The sequence below is a fragment of the Podarcis erhardii genome, assembly GCF_964252035.2.
Source record: "Podarcis erhardii genome assembly, chromosome: 3".
Classification (NCBI taxonomy): Eukaryota; Metazoa; Chordata; class Lepidosauria; order Squamata; family Lacertidae; genus Podarcis; species Podarcis erhardii.
Window position 1 is genome coordinate 34,273,537 of NC_138507.1, and position 22,020 is coordinate 34,295,556.

Below are 22,020 nucleotides of genomic sequence, written 5' to 3' on the forward strand. Positions count from 1 at the left end.
TTAGCATTTACAGAAGCTGCAAGGCCAAACCACTTGTCAAATATCTTCTTCAGGAAACTTTTTTTTTAGTCGCCTCTGTTGCTAAAGAGAAAGAAGAATACAAAACAGAAATTGTGCCCTGAAGGCACAATCTATCTTGCTAAATGTTATCTTGCTAACATTGGGATAAAACATATCCTATGTCTGCTGTTCTCTCCATGCTTAAGGTAAAGCAACAACCACAACCCCATAGGCTGCACATCATATTTCACTCTGAAAAGTAGCAAGAATATTAAAAAGGCTTGATCTTGAAGGGCATTTCTCGGAGGGGTGGAATAGGGCAAAAACACATATTCTGAAGTCTACTTGTGTAGTTTTCATGTGTTTAGAAACGCACAAGATTAGTTAAAAAAAAAATCAACGCAAAACTGGTACAGCGGTACCTCAGGTTAAGAACTTAATTCGTTCTGGAGGTCCATTCTTAACCTGAAACAGTTCTTAACCTGAGGTACCACTTTAGCTAATGGGGCCTCCCGCTGCCGCTGCGCCGCCACCACACGATTTATATTATCATCCTGAAGCAAAGTTCTTAACCCGAGGTACTATTTCTGGGTTAACGGAGTCTGTAACCTGAATTGTCTGTAACCTGAAGCGTCTGTACCACTGTATATCAACATGAAAGGTAAATCTATTTATTGGTTTAATTTGTATCCATCCATCCTCCATAAAGGTCAGCATTCTTGCGCTAGCCCGTTTTATAATCACATCAACCCTGTGAAGTTGAGAGTAGTCTGAGAAACAGGGGTTCACTGGAGACTGCCCAGTGTGCCTTAAAGCTCAACAGAAACTTGAACTGAAGGGCCTGATCTAAGTCAAACACTTTATCCACATGGCCAAACTGACCCCTGTGTAAGTGAACAAATTGTAATTTCCCAGGAAATTGTAATCCATATTATCAATTATACTTGCTGTGAATTTAAATTACTAGTAATAAATGTGCATCAATAGATAATGATTTTTTCCAAACTTCATATTTCCTGGCTTAATGATAGTTATATGAGCATTGTGAGCTACTAAAATTCCTAACATGAAACGAGCATTATGTCCTCCTACGTTCTTCTCTGACATTGTCAGCACCTTGGTTTGGCTTTGGGATTAGTATAAATCAAGTTATTTTCTGAGTTTCAGGGAAAACAGCTTGCCTCTCTGAGCTGACCAAGGAAGTTTGTCCTATAACTGCTGGTGGAGATAATAGTGTTTAGTTTTGTTTTTATTATTATTATTTAAATATTTCCTTCCCAAATGTTTCTATTTAGCTAGGCAATTCATTAAGGGGGACGTTTTAGTTATAGCAGTAATGTTCCAAAACAGAGAGAGTTCTACAAGTTATGGTTTAAAAACAAAATGCCATAATACAATGGAACTGAAAATGGAGAGCTGGTGGGTGAAGATGCAGAGAGGAAGAACAGATGGTGTTCAAACTATTATGGAGCAAATAAACAAGACATAAGGAACAAAGTTGCTACAAATTCAAGAGCTGTCAAGCAAGTAGCAACAGCATCAAAGAGTATGATGTACTCTGGCAGTTACAGACTCCACAGGCATCTTATAGTGCCACTAGGCATATTACTGAGAAACACACTATGTCAGGATGTCGTTGTTGTATAATGACTCCAACAACATCTGCCGTATTCAATTCTTTCCAGCAGCTCTGTCCTATTGCCAATCTCATTGGTGGCAATAGGTCCCCTGTAGTTCCATCTCTATGCTTTGTGGGTTCATCGTTTTAAGGTTTTGGCCTCCTATAGCCAAGTCTAACTTATGGGACTAGACCTTCGCATCTGTTCAGCTGCTACTATTTGGAATGAATGTTTGGAAAGCAGGCAACTGTAGGCATGGTAAGTTATCCTTCAGTCATCTCCCATGTACAGTACAGCACTATTCGATATATAAGCATAATTTTGCCTTTAATGTTTGGTGGAAGCAAGCAAACAAACACGAAACAAGCAAATGCCAACTTTTTCTGATTGCTTTTGAGTCTGGTATGTGGTATCTGCTAACCTCTGGTATTTTCTGGATGATTTGTTTTGTGTGTGTGCTTTCCTTCAGAGTTTCTTCTGCTAATTCATTTGGATCAACATAAAGGTGCAGTGCTGATTTTACTTTATTTTTTATAACCTACCCTTTACCCTAGGGGAGGGGTATAACAAATGTTTTTAAATCGCAATAAGCAATATATAAAAACAAAGCAAAACAGTTGAGAGACAAGCTTATTTCCCTAAGCATGCAACTGCTTTGGGCCTGTGTATTCCCATTATCTGCAATGTTTCCTTCCCTCCCTTGACATTGTCATATTGTTGGCTGTAATCAGCCAGCCTTGGAGCCCTGTTTCCTCTTCACAAGGTAGTGAAGAATCTGAGTACTTGAATTCATCCCAGCACCTAAAAACGCATAAACAAGATGTCCATGAGCTCAATCCACATCAGGACCATTCAAATAAATGTAAGTATTTCCATTATAATGGTTTCTAGGTTGGAACCATTTTCTGGTTTGTGGGTATTGCCCACAATCAAGTTTTTTAACTTATTTAAAACACTGCATCGATTTAGCATGATAATCCCTTCAATTTCTCCCAGTGTTTGCTTCAGGATTTGCATCAAACGGCACTTCACACAAGCTTGCTCTAGATCCCTTTTGGGATTTGGCTAAGTACTAACATAATATATACATTACCGTGTTTAACAAAAGAGGGATTTGATTTATGTGGGGAAATGTTTCAGCTTCCACCCTCATGAACTGACAAATTAGTAACACATATAGCGTATTTTTCGCCCTATAGGACGCACCGGCCCATAGATTTTTTTTTTGGGGGGGGAAATAAAGGGAAAAAAAATTATTCCCCCCCAGGCGTGGGGCTGGGGCGGGGGAAGCCCGAGCTTCCCCCGACCCCAGCCCCCAGAACAGGCTGCCCCCGGCGGGACCTCCTGCCGGGCGCGCAAGGCTTGCAGACATCTGCCCGAAGCACGGATAGCTTCCTGAAGCCTGGAGAGCGAGAGGGGTCGGTGCGCACCGACGCCTCTCGCTCTCCAGGCTTCAGCGAAAGCCTGCATTTGCCCCATAGGACACACACACATTTCCCCTTCATTTTTGGAGGGGAAAAAGTGCGTCCTATAGGGCGAAAAATACGGTATATTCTAATGTGTGTGTGTTGAAACTTAGTATCAGTGACTCTTCACCGATTCTTGATTTTTGTAATCTTTCAAGTTTTTGTATGCCTCAGAAACACTCCTTTTAATAATAAATTTAATCATTTACTGTGGAATAATATAAGGTTTCATGTCTGCTCTTTTTAACTCAGAGAGCCTTGAAGAATAACTATGGGGTATACAAACAAAATGCCAGTATAGCTGGCACATAATTCCCCAATTAATTCCACAAGTAAACTCCCTCATAATGGTAAAAGATGGACAGGTTGTGAGTTGAGCCTATTCCATTTCTTTCCTCCTCCTTCCTATTGTTGAAACATAACTAGTTTGGAAATCTCATGCATCTGAATTTCCAGGCCAATACATGTCAACTATATCAAAGAGTCACCAAAGAATTCCCTACCCATCCATCCATATAGATCAAGTTGTGATGATATGTGAAAAAGGCATTTTCATTAAAGAAAAATAAATGATGCTGAGAAACTTGCAACAAAGATTATTAATAAAACAAGATACTGGATTGCCAGGCTTTAGAAATGCTGCCCTTTAAATATGGTTCTGTGTAGACAGGACTTATTCAGAGCTGTAATTATTCAGAGCTATGTTTAGTGAGAAGATGTGTTGATTATATAAAGTGAGTGAGATTTTCAGAAAATCTTCCTGGGGAATTGTATGCTCTCAGAATCTTGTACAAGATATTATCTCCATGTGCATCCTCAATATATTAGATTATATCATGCCCATTTTGTGTTATGAGGTTTTGGAGAGGTTTGCTGATCAGCGTAAAGACCCACCTAGAATCCAGCTCATTAGGGTGAAGAATACTATGGCAATTGCCACAGGCTTTCTACAGACTGTCAGGATTTTGTTGCCACAACGTGGGTCCCAACCACACCATACATTTAAAAGCACTCTTACACCTCTTTAAACACTTTTACAGTCATGGCTTCCCCCAAAGAATCCTGGGAACTGTAGTCAAGAGTACTGAGAGTTGAGTTGTAATTCCCAGCACCCTTAACAAACTACCATGCCCAGAATTCTTTGGGGGAAGCCATGATTGTTAAGGTGGCATGAGAGTGTTTAAATATATGGCGTGGATGCAACTTTGGTGTTCTAGAAACCCAACTTTCAATTGGTGCTTTGCTAGTTCCTTCAAAGGTTTCACAGTCAAGGCACCACTACCTACACTTATATCACAAAGCAAGGAGTACAAAGTGTCCTGTGATCTGTACCCTTCTCTCAAAAATATAGTAGAGTGGGTGTGGGTGTTATACAATGAATTATATACCTTAAACATGACTTAATTAAGAAAGACAGAAAACAACAAACTAATTGTATACTATCTGTACTACACCAAATTCCGATCATTGCCCTAAAAGTACGGTATGCTAAAGTTTTAATATTATTTTGTTGTTACATTCCCATGTTCCAGCCTTCCAAAGAGGTCATCATAAACTTAAGCAGCAAGGCACCTAGAGTAAATTAAGCCTTTCGGAATATTCTTTCTTTCCCTCCCATCTTTCATGTTGTAATACATCTTCTGATTTAGCCCTTCAAAACTACAGGAGATTCAACCCTTTTTGAACCTATATTAGCGATTTGGGTTGTATGTTGTGACTGCTTCCTCAAATAATAGCCACTGGCAACCGACAGGGGAGAGATAAGAGTTAATTGCTAAACAAGTTTATCTGGCAAGTATCAATAGAACACTTATATTTTTTTTCTGCTACAGAGGGAAAGCTGTCAAGCAGCCATTGTTTAATTACATTCACTAGCTGAATCTCATTAGTTGTTTGTTTCCAGGGCCTAAACCATCATTGCTGGCAGCACTACTAACCTCAAAACAAGAATCATGAATCAGAACAATGTGGACATTACTAGACATTATATCTGATCAGCATGGTTGAATCTGCAGGCATTACAATGCAATAATTTTACTTAACCTGAAGCTACTTCTTCGGCTTCAAACATAACTATGCCCTTGACCAGATTCCTGTTCAGGAACACCATTTTTGGGGGCTCACTGCTTCTGTTGCCCATTGGGCACTGTAGCATGTCAAATACACCTCAAAAGATGAAATGACCACGGCTATGACAAAGGGTGAGTGATGTCTGGTTCATGAATGATTTTTGCCGTATCTGCTTTGCATATACTCTAGACTGGTGGTTTTCAGTGACTGTTGGGGATCAATAATGATAGACAAGCTTCCCTTAAAGTTGGCTTCAAACACACATATGCAGGGGGGTGTTGGTGTAAAGGATATACACTCAATTTATGGCGAGGTAGCAGTGATGCTCAACTGGCCTAGCCACTGCTCCCATGAACTGTGTACACATTCAAGAATTCCCCCTAGAAACTTCCCCAAGATACAGTGGTTCCGAGAGAGAGAGAGAGAGAGAGAGAGAGAGAGAGAGAGAGAGAGAGGAGTTCTCTGCAGATAAGCTGATGTAGAAAGAGCTCCACAAAGATATAAAGTTTAAAAACCATTGCCTCCTACAATGCTTAAAGTTCATAGTAATTGCTCAAAATACCAGATACTTATGTAGCATCCGAAATACTTCTAAATGGACCACAAAACAATAACTATTTGATGTCATCATCACAACATATAATTATTATTTGTAGGTTTCCTCCTGAAAGCCTGTGTTCTATAGATTCATAGGTAAGCTATCTGCAAATTAAAAAGGAGCAATAAATAAAGCCTGATAATCTTTCGGAAAACATTTTTTATGCCAGATTTCTTTGGGCAGGAACATGTAGGAAAATTACATGCCATAATGTATGCCAAGCTGCTTTCTACACAAATTCCAAAATGTGATTTGGAGTTTACGATAGCCATCTGCTGAGATCTCTGCCCCCCCCCCTTCCTTTCCATATGACATTATAATACTAATGGAAGCAGCTTTGTTATATCCAAGAATGGTAAACAAATTAATACCATGATCCTATATACATAAATTTAGAAGCAATTCCTATTGATTTAGTGGAAATGTCCATGTGATGTGTTTAGAATAAAATAATTAAAATCAGTGGTGCCATCAATTCATCTAAAGTTGCTAAAGCACTCAAGTGCTGGGTGAGATAAAATGAAAAACAGACATATACATATATACTTTGAAGTAAAAAGGTAAAGGTAAGTAACTGACCCCTGGATGGTTAGGTCCAGTCAAAGGCAACTATGGGGTGTGGCACTCATCTCGCTTCAGGCCAAAGGAGCTGGCATTTATCCACAGACAGCTTTCTGGGTCATGTGGCCAGCATGACTAAACTTCTGGAGCAATGGGACACCGTGACGAGTGCCAGAGTGCACAAAAACGCCACTTACCTTCCTCCCACAGTGGTGCCTATTTATCTACTTGCACTGGTATGCTTTTGAACTGTGAGGTTGGCAGAAGCTGAAGTAGCCAGTTATTGACATGAAAATGAAAAAAGGATGGTTTCTAGTATATAGAAGCCTCCTGCTGTCACTGTTCCTTGCCCAGGCTGCTGGCAGAGATAGACTTTGGTCTTTCAAATTTCAGCGACATCCTGAACAAGGCCAAAATTTGACACCCACCAGTCTCTCGCTTTCAGTTCTGCTCAATTCAAGTCATAGTTGTGGCACCCCCTAGACTTGACACCCAATTGTGTGTTAGGATTCTTGCTCCATGCTTGCAGTCATGGGATTGTTTTATGTCACATGACCCAGCACCTTGGACCGACCTCACCTCATTATCAGGACATCCACAAATGGATGAACTGTCTGCTCCCATATACACCTGCCCAGATTTTACAGTCAGGTAGGAAAAGGCCCTTAACAGTGCTGACTGCATTTGCCAATTGTGCCATATGAGGCAACATGCGAGAGGGCGTTCTCAGCATCAGCACCCTGATTGGGAAATGCCTTCTGCTCACAGTTTTGACTGGCACGGACCCCGATGGGATTCTGGTGCCAGGTGAAAACACATCTATCTATCAAGGCCTTCAGCCAAATTGAATACAGTACCAAGTTAGGTAGCCTGCTGCCCTCGACTTGCTGAATTCTTATATGCAATGATATATTGGTTTTATGTGCTTGGATATTGTGTAGTATGTGCTTATATTGTATACTGAAACCTGCTTTGGGATTATTTTTAATGAGGAGTGGGCTAAAAATTCCCTAAATAAATTAATACACAAATGAATATTAATGCAGCCTTTTCCATTGTGTCTTACTGTTATGGAATTTTTTTATTACATTTGACCTGTATTTTATTGTGTTGCTTTTATATTTTAATTAATTCACAGTGCCCTGGGGCCTTATTGGTGAAGGGTAGTGAATAAGACTGATAAATAATAAATAAAAAACAGAAAAGTGAGCTATAAATAATAATGTAAAGCAAAGGAGGAACATGATGCCTTTGAAGGAAACCCTCTGTTCTGTCACTCTATAGGAGACACAGGAAGCTGTCTTATACCAAGCCTGGCCACTGTAGTCATAGACTGCCATAGACTTCCTGGCAACAACTCTCAATGGTAGACCGGAGTCTTTCTCAGCCCTATCTGAAAATTAAATAGGAGACTTGCTCGATGGGCCTTATCATTGCTGTTTGGCTGCACATTGTCACACTGATGCAAGGAATCTTGCGCCATAGTAGAAGAGCATGTTATTATCAGGGTTAAAACAATCTGAATTAAAATCATCACGAAATATAAGAAAATCTAGCGTGAAGTGAATACACCAAGGTTTACATGACTCTCAAAAATTAATGGCTAGAGATATTCCAGAATCATTGTTAGCATCACATTCGATAAGAAACGCATGCCAAGGGCATCTGCCTTGGAACTCAGTATATAAGAGCTATAAAAACAAATTTAATTCAGGGTTTTCATTTGAGAAAGGCAGTCAAACTTATTCATTTCCCAGCTGACTCGAGACAATTAGAAATATGGTTGTGATACAGTCTATTGTTATATTAATATGTGTTTTACAAAGTGAAAACTCTGAAAACAGCAATGCCATTCAATTTTATCTTTCCTACTTTACATTTTATAAATGTAAATCTGATTAAATGTCTAAATATAGACTCATGCACCATCCAGAAACAAGCTATTGTTCCCTTTGTCTCCAATTTATTTCCCATTGGTTCTCATAATTATTTATTTAGGGTACTGCCATTCAAATGTTTGAAGTGGGACTTTGAAAAAAACAAAACACTATCTTTGTAAGGATAAATTTAAATGTTAGAAGATCGCTCTGCTATACACACAATTTAGATTTTAAATTTTTAACCAAGAAGCGAGGAAACTGGCTGCCTACTTCTAACAAGCTAGAGAAATACTTTCTATTGGGATTCAGTGATTTGTCTCCAAAGGAGGAGGTTTTAGTTATGACAGCTGGCAGCAGACCTCAGCTTTTATGCAACTCAGTAGGCAACAGGTCAGGTCAAGTTGTTGTTAATTATTATGTGTTTTAATTTTGAGAATGCAATCTGTTTGTACAAACATTCAGCAATACGTACATTACCTTGCAGGGATCTTCATGCACCCCATGTATGAGCAGCAGGCATTTTTATCCATGGTACTATACCATATGCCACTCCCGGAGTACAAAACCTGTGTCACATATAAAAGTTGCTTTAAACAGATGCAACAATTCATTTTTGCCAAGGCAGTTTTGGTGCTGTTTTGACTGTAAAAATCAATGGTCAAGAGCGGATTCTCCTGACGCTTTTGGATGCAATAGGCAAATGGGTAAATTCCAAGACCTGGCAACTTTTGAATAATTTCTGAATTGGTATGTAGCTGGCTGCAAGTCTGAGTACCTTAATTTTGCATACATTTAGGCACGCCAGTACTGATGGATGCAGCAAAGGCACAAGTAATTCAGACCACTAATACCAGCAATTTTGAAGGGAAAGCACTTCACAAAACAGATTTCCACGTATTTCATGCACAGACCTCCACTCATAGAAAAGGCCAACCACAGATGTGCATAGGTTTTTGTTGTTTTTGCTACTTTTCCTCCAAGGAGCTCAAGTTCTCCTCCTCCCCATTTTATCCTCACAACAATGCTGTGAGGTAGGTTAGGCTGAGAGTAAGGTTGAGCTTCATGGCTGAGTGGGGATTTTAACTCTGGTCTCATAGCTTCTAGTCCAACACTCTAACCACCACATCACAATGGTTCCTTCCACTTTCAGTCCTTTGAGCCACCTGAAAACATTCTCCAGAGGGTTGGGAGCCCCTTTGGAACAGCAAGAGAGGTAGCACAAGAGACTGCAATAGGGAAGGATAAACCAGAAAAAAATTCCTTCACTCCAGCAGACTCCACTGGTTCTTAGTCCTTTCCATGAATAAAAGGTCTGCCACCATTTGTGGTTGTGCTGTGGCTAGAGGGTAGCAGAGAATCAAAAGTGAAATCCTGTTACCGCTACTATCACAATCACCAATATTACTAACATGCATATAACTGCCAAGATTACGCAAGTCACAGAAGTGGTTCTGTACATACACAGACCAAAATATACTTATTCCCTTCCCCAAAGCTCGTCCTCCATTTCATAGTTCTGTTTCATTGCATATCTCTGTTTCATAGTATGTATTATCATATTTCCTTTGTCTACATTTTTTTATATACATAGTCTATTAAATGTAACAACCACTGCATATTGTACAAATCCCAATGCCACTCTGGGTAAGTATAGACTGGTTTAGTTGCAACCGTGCTTAAAGCCTCACTGTTATGATCTTGGACAGGTTATATTCTCTCTCTCCCTCAGTTTCCTAGCAATATGAATGACGCCCCTCGGACAAAACTTTTCTGAGAAAACAAAGAATGTAAAGCGAGAAAAAAAGACACTTTGCACAATGGCAGAGCAGCTGTAAACATTTGACACTGTAAGTCCCATTGTATCTAATGGATTTACTCTTAAATAAGAATGCCTAAAAGTCATCTGGATAGATGATAGCAAACATTGCTGGATGTCCACACATTAGTAGAAATGTAATGATGTATCCTCAGTGTTGGCCAATGGATCAGCCGATCTATCTGAAGGCTCACACAAATCCTGGCTTTCTACACACATGGTTCACTACTGGTGTGCAGAGCCAGGAGAAACAAGATTCTCTAGGATAAAAGTAGGTAGTACTCCGCCCCCCCCCCCCGGCAATAATTTTTCCCACTGTGAGAGGAAGTCCAACCTGACCTTTATATGTTACTGTGAGCTAAATAGATTGGCAGGGGAACACAGCAGTGGAATAAGAGCAACAATACACAGCAGTTCATAAAAATTATTTCAGTATTGAGAACAAGACTATAAGGTCGGTCAATATTATTATCCCCATGTTACAGAGTAGGGGGATGAGGCTGAAAAATATTCAAACCTCGCTTCTCAAACGGCTCTGTTGATTAACATTTCAGTTCCCGAATGCCAAAAAGCCAGAAGTAAGTGTTATGGTTTTCAAACATTTTTCGGAAACTGCTCTTGCAACCAATGAGAAGCCGCGCCTCGGTTGTCGAATGTTTCGTAACCGAACGGGCTTCCGGAAAGGATGACATTTGACAACTGAGGTCTGACTGTACCATGGTTACCAAACCAGCCCATCAGATGTCTGCTTACAGCAGTTTACAACTCATGCGGTGAGCCCCCATGCCAGTAATTTACGTACCTGCACTGTGGGACACAGAAGTCCTGGAATAGTTGGCCTTAGTCCCCTAAACTACAGCTGTCTGTATTGGCCCTGAGTGTCCCTTAATATTAATCTGCCACATGCCATTTCTGTGATCTGCAATGTCTGCTGATATAATGAATTCATATGGGATAGGGCGTAAAACACAATCACACAGCACAAAGATATCAGGCTTCTAAAAGAAAACCTCTTCACCTCTGACTTTTCGCTTAGAAGTGAAATTTCATTTTCATGTTTCAGTGGATCTGATGTGAAGCTTGAGGGTCACAGAACAAGGCAGGCATTGCAGCATCATACTTATTCCCAGGTTGAAGTCACAGCAAACATCTCAATGGAGTTGTGTCATTGAACTAAACTGTGCCTTTGAGCTAACTGCAAAGTGAGTAAGGGCAATCTGTCATCTAAATGCGTGCTAAATGTTTGTCAGGGTGGCTTTGCACCAGGGACGTCATTTCAGGGTGTGCAAATTCTTTCGGGGGGGGGGGGCGGCAGCAGCAAGACAGCAAATATTTTAAGAGGAAATGCATATATTTCTTATACCTTATCATAGTCTCAGTAACATTAGCAATAGAGTTACACCTTATTTTTAAGCAATGTAGTTTTGGACATTTGGAACACATAGTAAAGCAAAACAAAGCAAAAGCCCATATAGGGTGCAATCTTATTATTGAGTTCCAGCAGCTGAGTAAATGGTTGATTCTAGAAGACTTGCTGGGATTCCCACTCAGCCACTGAGTCAGATCCTGAGCTCCCTCTCACTCGCCCATGAGCTACTTTTACATAGGCTGCCCACCTATCAATCACCATGATGCCAGGTGACCGATTTCAAAGCGCTCCCAATTTGTTCTTCTTTTCTAGGTACAGGTTCAAAACATGCCTGCAAATGAGCATTTTCCTTTCTGAACGTAAGGCTTACAATTTGGCACCAAACAGTGTTTGCTTGCAAGGCCTGCTGTGGACAGCGATTCACTTTCATTTTAAATAATGGATATAGAATTATCTGGATTAGGATAGTTTAGCTCTATGCATTTCAGTTGATTAACTGGCCTTATCAATGTACGTAGTTGACTAAGGCAAAGGAAGAAGAAACCTCTATTTTGAAAGGTTACAGTGAAATAATCTCTCTGGATGGATAAGCATGTAAGGAAATTGGGGGCGGGGGGGGGGGGAGAGGGAGATGGCAGCAGTCCTTTCTGGCAACACAAATAATGTCAACGTATTTGACTTAACCAGGATGTGATTAATTAGGAAATCTATTTAACTGGGACATTTCCCAGGGAATAAAATTAAACCAAATGAGATTTAACTGGCAAGGGGCAGTGGTTAATTGGGATGATAATTCTACTTCATTTGGATGCCTACATGCAGTTAAGTGATACGCAGATATATAGTCTCATATATTTAGTACTTTACCGCTCCCTCCCCCAAAAATAAACTAGTTGCCAGTGCAAGATCAGAATCTCACTGTCACTATCTGGGCCAATGCTTAGTGGTGACTCCTGCCACTCACAGATGCTTTGTCTCCTATACTAGGCTTCCTCAACCTCGGCCCTCCAGATGTTTTTGGCCTACAACTCCCATGATCCCTAGCTAGCAGGACCAGTGGTCAGGGATGTTGGGAAATGTAGTCTCAAAACATCTGGAGGGCCGAGTTTGAGGAAGCCTGTCCTATACTATAGCTAAACAAGGGGGAAAAGGGATGTGCTGAAAGACTAGTGAACATTTGCTACTGATGAGCAATTTTATCCCCTTTTAGAATAGGGGAGGGGGGAAACGCCCCACTCAAGTGGGCTTCTTCAACTGCCAGACATTTACACTAAGGAATTCAAAAAGGCCTGCCCAAATGCATGACAAGACAAAACAATTCTTCTCTCTGATTCATATTACTGTTGAGCTCATCTAATACTCAAGACTCGCCCACCCTCATCACTGCTACTCACTCTAGATGACAGACCAAGAAGCAGAAATATATGCAAGAGTAGCCTAGTTCCCAATAGTAATTGCACCACGAACATCTCCCAATATTTGGCCCTTCTCTCAAGTGAGAAAATAATTTCAATAGGTTTGAACATTTTTTTTTTTAAAAAAAAAAAGCTTTATTGCCTTCAGTATTATCTTGAAGTTGCAAATCACTGGTTGGCTTTGCTTTCCATATCACATGTTCTCTCTTTGTTAATGGACAATGTCGGCCACATTCAATGTGATGATCCATTTTGTATAAGTATTACTCAACCAAGATATGATTCTCATTGCAAGTTTTTGAACCTTGCAGCAGTGTCACAAATCTCTTCCCATCTATTATTTATAGAATTTATATAGTCTGAAGGCATTTTTCTCTAGCCTTAAAATACATTTGCTTCCCGTATTACAATTCTGCGACAATTTCCATTCAGATTATGTTGAAATCCTAATCTTGAGTTTCAATTTTTTCTGTTTGCCAGACTAGTGCATGTTTATTTACTATCAGAAATAGCTAAAAATATGCATGTACTAGGCACAGTTCTTTAATAATAAAATGTCACAAACAAAAGAATCAAAGAAACCATTTCAAAATCAAAAGTAACAAAACAAAACAAAACCAGACAATCTGAATCAACAAAATGTAGCAAATGAGAAGAATTGGCCTAGCACAGGTGCATATGTGTCCGATGTTAGTCACTTTACGTCCGATGCACTCTTTACGTTGTTTTTAATGTTTTGCTTTGCTTTGTGCTATTAATATATCTTATTTTATTTCCCAGTGTTTTTTAATTCCTTTAAAATTTCAATAAAATACAGTTTAAAAATTGAATCAAGTACTGTAACAACAACAACAACAACAACAATAATAATAATAATAATAATAATAATAATAAAATTCATAGAAAATTACATGAAAATAGAAAATGTTTTGACCAGAATGTTCAAGACTGGCCCAATACTTTTTGCTGCCTGAGGCAAATGACAAAATGGCACATTCACACACCCATTCCACATATGCTCCTCATTTCTACCTCAGTACTAGCAATGAGGTCCTGCACTGCCCCGAAGGTCATCAAGACAGTTATAAGTGTGGAGGAGAAACTGCATGACACACAGTTCTCCTCTCCAACAGAAGGATCTGGTCGGGATGCTCAAGGGGAAGAAGTGAGAGGTACTACCACCTCCCAGCATATGCTGCCTGAGGCAGTTGCATCACTCTGCCTAATAGTAGGACCAACCCTGTGAATGTTCTGCTTCAGTGGTATCACAAAATAACTACAAAAATCCTAGCCTCTCCATCTAGCTCATTTGCAGACAATAAAAGTTCGCTGAAAAATATAACCTCTATGCCTTCACAATCTGTAAAAATGGGCTCAGATGCATAATGAATGATTGAGCATTGATTAGGGACGGACAGATCACTCTATTAACTATCACATATCGTCATTCCATTCCATCGCATTTCTGCATTAATGGGGGGGAGGGGTTATGTGCATGAACATTTGCATTTCAATACATACTTAAATACGTATTTTTGAACATACCTCTATCTCAAAGCACTAATTTCTAACTGTGTTTCTGTCTCAAATAACACACATTTTAAATGCATTAAACTACTTTTCTGACCTGAGATCTGTCTCAGTCCATATGAAGAAATGTAAAATCTGATGGATACCTATGCTTCAATCCATACATCAATGGAGAAGGTGGCATCATATCGGTAGTACCAAATTATCAATTTCCTCAGGCATCCCTCCCATTGGTGTGATGGGTACTTTAGATAGAAACAACAACAACAAAATAATAACCTGAGAAACTTAATTATTTTCCAGTACCACAATGCTTGGCAGGAAAGGGGAAAACTTCACTCAGTCCCATAGGCAATAATACCTCTCTCTCTCTCTCTCTCTTTTTACTACATAGAAAGGAACTTGAAGACAAGTGGAAAATGCTGAGAAATAATGATGCACCTTGCTGGTATCTCCGTGTAAAGTCAATGCATAAGAGAGGCTGAATCTTGGTATGTTGGGAAGCTTGGTCGAAGTTAGCTCAGAAACGAACTTCTTGAATTCTTAAAAGGTTGTCTGTCTGTCTGTCTGTCTGTCTGTCTCGCTTTCACACACACACACAAACACACACACTTCTGCAGCTTGGATATTTCTGCTGGAAAATAGCTTCTGACTTTCGTCCCTCTCCTATCACAGCTACTCCTCAAACACTGTTCCCCTCCTTCTCTTTTCCTTACCTTCAGGTAGAGAATAGGGAAGGAAATAGCAGTCACAGAAATGGGAATGCAGAAAAGGGATTTGGTGCTGTTCTAACTGTCCTCCCTACTCCTTGCTTGAAGTTAAAGGAAACACAAGGTTCTTTGGAGGCAGGAGGGTGGCAGAGATAGCTTTGCAGTGGGGATGTATGAAGCTATCAACTTCTGCTTCTCTCGTTTTCCCAATCATAAGTTAAGTTCACCACATTTCCACACTGCTATCCCATTCAGCTGCTTTGTTAACTCTGCCCATTGGTTAATTTTGAGGTTTTGTCTTATGATTGTTAATGTAATTTCTACCTATTTCAATTGTGATATTTTTGTAATCTGCCCTGGGAGCACTTGGTGAAACATAAGGAATACATAAAGATATAACATTTTTGTAAAGTCCTACAGGATATTACCAAGACTGTAGTGTACATTTCTCTAATATACATATTTTTGCAAGCAATTTCCCCCAGTATAATGCATTTGTGTATGTTATTTTCATTAATATATTCATTTTAATGCATACGTCCCTGAATATATGCATTTTTGTACACTTTCAGCAAGGGTGTTAGAAAACTGGATCACAAGATTTATAAAAAGCTAAATTTCAAAGGGTAGCTATGCTTTGGTTTGTGAATTGTTTCGGGAAACTAAATTAAACAGGTTTACATTAAAATGCAAACCAAACAGAAGTATCTCTTTTCAGGGAAGGAGACATAGGCGGTGAGGGAGGGAAAGAGGTGACTCTTCTGAGTCACTCAAATAGGGATCTTGGATAATTCCAATGAAAGCAGGAACAGAAAATGCTTATGTTCACTTATTCATACCATGTCAGCAATAGAAATCAATCCAGTGGATATGTTTATTATTCACGGTTGTTGTTGCTTTCAGTTTACAAACAAAAAGAAATTGATTATGTTTATCCCCATTTGCATTGTATTTCTTATGCATGAAATGAATGGGGTGGAATAATGTAACAACAGCTTACATTTTACATTACATAAACCTAGCACAGCAGATAGCTAATGTAGTTTATGGTAGAAGATGAACTGCAGCAGAATGGAAACAGTACCACATGTGGCAAATACAGGGTGGAGTGGAAAACGATGTCTTCTTACACATCTACACTCAGATAGCTCTGGACATTTTGTGTTTCCTCCCCCCCACCCCTGAAATCTTTTCAGGAGGAAGGACTTGGAGAAGTGCCAATCTGAAAAGAGCCTCAGATTATTTGCTCATCCCTAGTCCAACATATTTCTGGTTTGTTTGTAAAGGTGATGGGAAACTAGCACAAAAATAAAAACCAAGAAACATGCTAGCTAGCTCCATCTTATTTATATGCTTGTTGAAAATGCCAGTAATAAGTTGGTTGGCACATAATGTCCCCAAACCATCAGAAAAAGGAAGAAGGGATGAGGTATTGGCTGAGTATAAAATATACACAGTATGACAACTGGGTCAGGATCATTTGTTGTTTTCTCCGATAAGACACAGCAGAGCAGTACAGGCAACAGGCACACAGCATCAAAGAAACCAGCATGTCTGAGATGAAAACAACAAGGTTTCAGGTCATGAAAAGAGATGAGCTCCTTGGGATAACTGATTAGCCATGTGAAAACAAGGCTACCTTTAAACAAACTTAATACACCCGCTGTGGCTCAGAAACAGATGGAACCTGTTAAGCTAAAGTTCTCATGCAGGTAGAGAAACAGCATAACAGGGACCCATACAATTTTATAATCTGCATCATAGCAGCACATTCAAAATGCTGCAGCAAAATGGTCTGTCAGATTTGCGACTGCAGAAAACAATTTTCAGAGGCTTATATTATCACTGCTATTAACTGTACCTGTCTTCAGCTTGGCTCGCAAGCTGTTACCTTGTATATTCTTCTCTTAAGATTTCACAATAAATACCTTCCACCAAAGCCAAACACTTAAAATATTAAAAGAACAAACAAACCCCGGAACAAACAGCATCCAAGGTGCCTTCTGTGTCCAAGCTGCGAGGATGGGAGCAATTTCAGGGAGAATAAGATTTAGCATAAATCATAGCAAAAAAATAATAATCACAAGCCGCATCAAGCCAAAACCTGGCATATTTTGTTCTCTCCTACTGACACCTGCAGATGTGCTATGTATGGCTATTTCTCAAAGGTGTTCCTGTCTCTCATGGGCCAAAAATTATCTCCAGACTTTCCGAATATAAGGATCCCTTGAGATTGCTTTTCTTCTGACTTTTAACATAGGTGTCTCTAGGCAGAAAATTTTGATCTATGATTCATCAGTCCTATGAAAGCAGTCTACCACTTTCTCCCTACGCGCCTGCCAAGAGTATCAGCAGGAGAATCTTCCTTTATCTGCAAGCGGATTTTATTTTATTTTTATTTTTTACACTTTCTACAGAAATAGACCCTGCAGAGACATAGAAACCTGTGCTGCCATTAATGTAAGAAAGCTGGAGATGCTGCGAGCACACAAAGGCCCCTCTTTAAAAATGGAAATGCGGATGACAACCCTCTATAGAGAGAAGCACAGGCAAAAATAAATAAATCTTATAGCGTGTTGTGGAGTGGCGGGGGTACCATGGCTGACAAGATGAGGAGGACCTGGAGGATGGCAGCAGCAGCAACTGGGGATCCTGCTTTCCCACAGCTCTACAAATCAGGGTGCATTTACTACATGCAGCAACAGCAACAAAACAACTGCAGGGGACTGAACTAGGGTCCCTTCCAACTCTATGATTCTAAAAGAAGTCTAATAAAAACAGGGCTGGATTTAGGTTTAATGAGGCCCTAAGCTACTGAAGGTAATGGGGCCCTTTATATGTCCAGCTGTCCTTTCAACAACAAATTGTTGCTGTTTTTTGTGTTGAATATATGCTATATTGAAGGGACGCAGGGGGCGCTGTGGTCTAAACCATTGAACCTAGGGTTGCCGATCGGAAGGTTGGTGGTTCAAATCCCCACGACGGGGTGAGCTCCCGTTGCTCGGTCCCAGCTCCTGCCAACCTAGCAGTTTGAAAGCACGTCAAAATGCAAGTAGATTAATAGGTACCGAGCCACTTTGAAGGTAAATGGTGTTTCCATACACTGCTCTGGTTTCTCCAGAAGCGGCTTGGTCATGCTGGCCACATGATCCGGAAAAACTGTCTGCGGACAAACGCCAGCTCCCTCGGCCAGTAAAGCAAGATGAGTGCCACAACCCCAGAGTCGTTCGCAACTGGACTTAACTGTCAGGGGTCCTTTACCTTTTTTATATCCTATATGGTAATTTATGGACCTAATAGGTATCTAAAACCATTTGCACATAACAAAATGTGTATTTTAATATTAGTTAACAGGTACAACAGCTTGACCTACATTCAACTGTGCTGCACTGCAGTCTGCAGCTGTATGCTACATGTTGCCATGCAACTAGTCCATGCAGAATGTAGGCACCCTATACAGTGGTACCTCAGTTTAAGAACAGTCCCAAAGGCTTCTCAGCCCAGGTTTGAAAATCAGCTCACATCTGCCTTACGTAATACATGATTCTCACAGTAGCCTTCAAGCTTGTACCTGCTAATCTTGGTGAAGGATATCCAGAAACCTTGGGCACAGAAACTGCAAACTACTGAAGTAGTCCTATACCTCTTGGTCTAACTTCAACAGATATACCCTGAGCACTAGGTGTGCTCCAATCCCTACATAACAAGCAAACTTATTTATCATGACATATAACCTCCATATACTGTATGTACAGTTGGTGACACAAGTTGTATCATTTTTAACTTCATACATACAAATTCATATATACATATACACAGATTCCTGTTCTTCATCTAAGGAGATCAGGGCAGCGTACATGGTACTTCCCCTGCCTTTTATCCTCAAAACAACCTGTGAGCTAGATTAAACTAAGACACAGTACTTGGCTAAAGGTTACCCAATGACTTTCACAACTGAGTAGAGATTTGAACCCAGCTTGCTCAGTCTTAGTCCAGTGCTCTCACCACCATGTCATACTGGCTTTCAAAGTTCCTATGAACTTCTCCATACATTCAATGAAACCATGATGGCCAGACCCCAATGCTGATGTGCCTGCTGTCCAATTGGGATTCTTCATAACACCAAGGGGCTAATACATGCATATGCCCCCATTCTCCCTAACAATGAATATTCAGCCACAAATTGGGGGAGGGGGAGGGAGAAAGTAGCCAATTGGCACAATTTTACTTATTAAATTTATATACTACCCTTCATCAAAAGATCTCAGGGTGGTTTTGTTTCCTCTCAGAAATTAACTGAATGGTTGAGAGAGATTGTATGAACACCTATTTAGTGGTTTCCTGACACATACACCTGAAGCAAAGTAAAGTTTGTGCTACCATTTATACATTGCAAGCTGTTTCTATCATTTGAGAGGAGGAGGAAAAATCACCTTGGAGAAGTAATCCTATTCCTGTCTTGACCTTCTCTTCATTTCATAGAGAAACAAAAATAATTTTACGAACTTGCTGCAGATGAAGCAGTGAAACTATGATAAAATGTCTGAGGCATCTGACACTCATATCCAAACGTAGTTACCTGTATCCATATAGCACACAGAATTTATCTATGCTAGATTAATCTTTTTCACCCTGAAGTAAACTGACATTTGGCAATGTACTGAACTGGTCTTCTACTTGAGTGTTTTCCCAATGCTTTATGTACAAAGAAAGAATGCAAAATCCTCTGTTATGTAGCACTGATGCATTCCCTTTCATCATGCCAGATAAGCAGTCAACACTTCTGGGGATGAAAGTGGCCAGAGATATAGAAGAATGAAATTCGGAAACAAAAGGCCAGCTGTTGTGGGGAGGTTTTGTTCATCCCCAGAAGCTGAAGGCAATTTCTTTCCACAACCTGCAATTTAGGCTTAGCTGTTTTCACTGTGGAGAAACCACAAGCATTACCTAGGGATTCATACAACAATACGTGTTTCTCGTCATCCACATTCAATTGCAGTGCCCTTGCTCTGTCATCTGATGGGAAACCTACACCTTATGATGAGCTGTGCATTAGATAAGCCTTTTTTTAAAAAGACATTTCCCTAATGCTGAGTCTCCAGACTAGCTGGCAAATATTTCATAAAATTTCAGCTGTGATTCAATTTTTCATTCAGGCTCAATATGTTATACCCTCACTGCCCCCACACTAACAACCAACTGCAAATATATTTTCAGTCAGACATAATAGGTAAACAATAGGCCGACTCTAATAATAAAGATTTCCTTCTAAAAGGGATTCCTCAGAGTATTTGGAATGGCTTATTAACGGATTGCTTTCATTGGCTAAATATGCTCCCCAAAAGGCCTTAATCCACTTAAATACCAGCATATCAGTTCCCATAATGAGTGTGCAAATGTGAAGGAGTGATATCACATTGAAGCAGCTGTTCAGCTAATCCCAGGCCAAGGGTATTTGCTAGTATGTTCTGCAAACAATCACCTGATCATGATGTGGACAATAGAAGATTAAAAAAGCAGGGCAGGTGATACCCTTTTTTCAAGGCCAAAATATGTTGGCAAGGCTCCCTCAGCTCTTGGTATTCAGAAAGCCTCTCTTAAAGCACACCAAGGAAAAAAATATTCTCAACTGTGTGGTTTTTGAAAGGATTGGTTCTAACTTTCTCCCTTGAAATGTTAGGAATATATTGAGGGTTTCCCCCCCAATGCATGGAACATGCAATAACAGGGAACAGCTGTGATGAGCTTAAGTCCCAATGAAGTTTTTCCAGTTTGGTAGGAAGGGCTACAGATCAGCTGTAGACCATGTGCTTTCAATACAGAAGGTCCCAGATTCAGGAGCAGAGCAGCTGGCATGGTATGTGTGTCGGATGCAGTTACTGCAAGGGGGCAGGGTGATGGTGGCGAGGTTGGGGCTGTGCAAGCACACTGGCAAAGCCAATCCAGCACTCCTGCTGGTGCACCTCTGCACCCCTGACTTCACCCCTGCACCACCCCAATAAGCAGCAGCAGCAGCACTGCTGTCAGGAAGGCAGAAGCGTGGCACTTCTCCAACTGTTCCTGTCCTGGTTCAATCCCTGGGATCTCCTGCTGAGGCTGGGAATGTCCCCTGTCTGAAGCCTCGGAGGGACACTTAAAGTCAGTGTTGACAATAATGAGCTAGAGAAACTGATGGTCTGACTTGGTATAAGACAGCTTCTCATGTTTCTATGCCTGTGTGATACTTATAGCCAGGAAAAAAATAAGGGTTGATCCACTGACTTCAAGCACTGTAATTTGAAATGTGTATGGCTGTGGCAGGAAAAGAGATGCAGGTATATGCATTCAGCTGACGGAGAGACAAGAAAAGAAGTTAATACTCTGTATTAAGTTCCATATGGAAATTCTGTCTTAAAACATGAGAGAGATGAAAATATAGCTTTGTAGGGGTCAGGAACGATATAAAACATGCCCACAAGTTATTGTAGGGTTTTAAAAAGGCCAGGAAGTGCCCCTCATTGGTGTTATATAGCCATTTGTTGGCATCGGTGTGCTGCAAAATGAGGAAAGAAAATGACCCTTCAACTACAAGGCCATAATTTACAATATATATCAAGCAGTACTTCTTTGACAAATTTGCCCATATTTAATACAGTGGCAGAATTCCTAATTCAAAAGGTCCAAAGACGCCACCAAGATAGTGCTCTTTGAGCAGCAATTAACCTCTGAACCACTTGGTTCCTCCCCATGGGGAAGGGGGGGGGGAATTTCCCAGTTATCATTACAATGTCTGAGCTAAAGGCAAAAAGAAAACTACTAGAAACGAAGAAACACTTGCTTTTGACTTCTTGTTCAGTTTGCATCTGCAAGGAAGTAACAAAAGGGCCCAGACAGAAGTACTTCCAAAAACACTCTGCAGGTGGGAATGCTGTCACTGTCATGGTTTGTTTATCTATATAAGTTTTGATATACCACCCACTCACATATCAAGGCAGTGCACAACCTAA

At 40.2% G+C, this 22,020-nt stretch overlaps 1 protein-coding gene across 2 annotated transcripts in view; it reads right to left on the reverse strand.

The window, feature by feature from the left end:
• Positions 1 to 22,020, reverse strand: part of KHDRBS2 (KH RNA binding domain containing, signal transduction associated 2) — a 354,578-nt gene that overhangs the window by 153,562 nt on the left and 178,996 nt on the right. The gene's annotated exons all lie outside the window — the stretch shown is intronic.